Here is a 1,082-nt window from a genome sequence, read left to right as displayed (position 1 = left end):
ATGGCAAACTGGCCAATGGCACATTTTTCCACAGATCTCTGCCCACACCATAATTTCCCCTGCAGCAACTATTTTACATGGATCTATCCATTTGGGGTTTTCTCGAGACCAGTAGCGTACATTTTGTTTGTGTGTCCCCTGTAAGACACAAATTTGCTTCATCGGCGTGTAAAATTTGCATAGCAAGACAGGAGCGCACTAACAAAATTGCACTCTCCGATCTGGGTCATGTTCAGAAAGATGTTACTGGAACTGCAACTTGTAAGGATGCTATTTATGCGTCTGTAACACCCTGCAAATGGAGGTTTGGCTGACGTGGCATTCCAGTGATATTCGGTGTGTGCTGCGCTGTGAAAACTTAACAAACGACGAGAACAATGCCGTAGCTGTGCCTTCGTCAATGGCAGTTCTAGGCCTATCTGATCGTGGACTGTTCTCGACTGTAACTCTTTCTTCGACCTTGGTCAGTAACTGTGCCACTACAACGTGCGAAACTAGAGCATGTTGTAGATGCCTTTCATTGAAATCACGAGCAAGAACACAGGCATTTATGCCAGCCCACATCTTGACGATCTTGATGCGGTCAGCTTTGGCTAATGGCATGGTTCAGCACCTGGAAATTAGACATAAATTCTCTTAAAATTTTAGCCCTATTTCATATATTACGTGAATTCCTTCCCATTTAAACTTTTAGAGCAAGACTGAAACTGACGGATAGCAAGATAGCTGCCGTTCACCCGATCATAAAGGTTCTCCTTGACCTACCGTGTCCTTATATTACCAATTTACGTTCGCTGTCATTTTGTAAGGGACTTTCGACTCACCCTGTATATCCCGTTTTCTAAATAAATGATGAAGAGAAGCAATCGTTGAAACGCATGCGGACAAATTAAAGCATGGGTGTTTAAGCAAATTCAAGATAAATATTTTATCATTCACTGTACATACTATCATTTCAATGATTCCAAGAATGTACTTAATTTCAGGTGGATTTATGGTGGTAGTATTCTATACAAAGCACAAATAAGAATTACCACAAATAATGATTTAATTTAATTTAATAGCATTAATCCATTTAGACC

Source organism: Thermobia domestica, chromosome 11 (assembly GCF_964235325.1).
Source record: "Thermobia domestica chromosome 11, izTheDome1.hap1.1, whole genome shotgun sequence".
Classification (NCBI taxonomy): Eukaryota; Metazoa; Arthropoda; class Insecta; order Zygentoma; family Lepismatidae; genus Thermobia; species Thermobia domestica.
The sequence above is the reverse complement of the archived record's forward strand: the minus strand, read 5'-3'. Positions refer to the sequence as shown.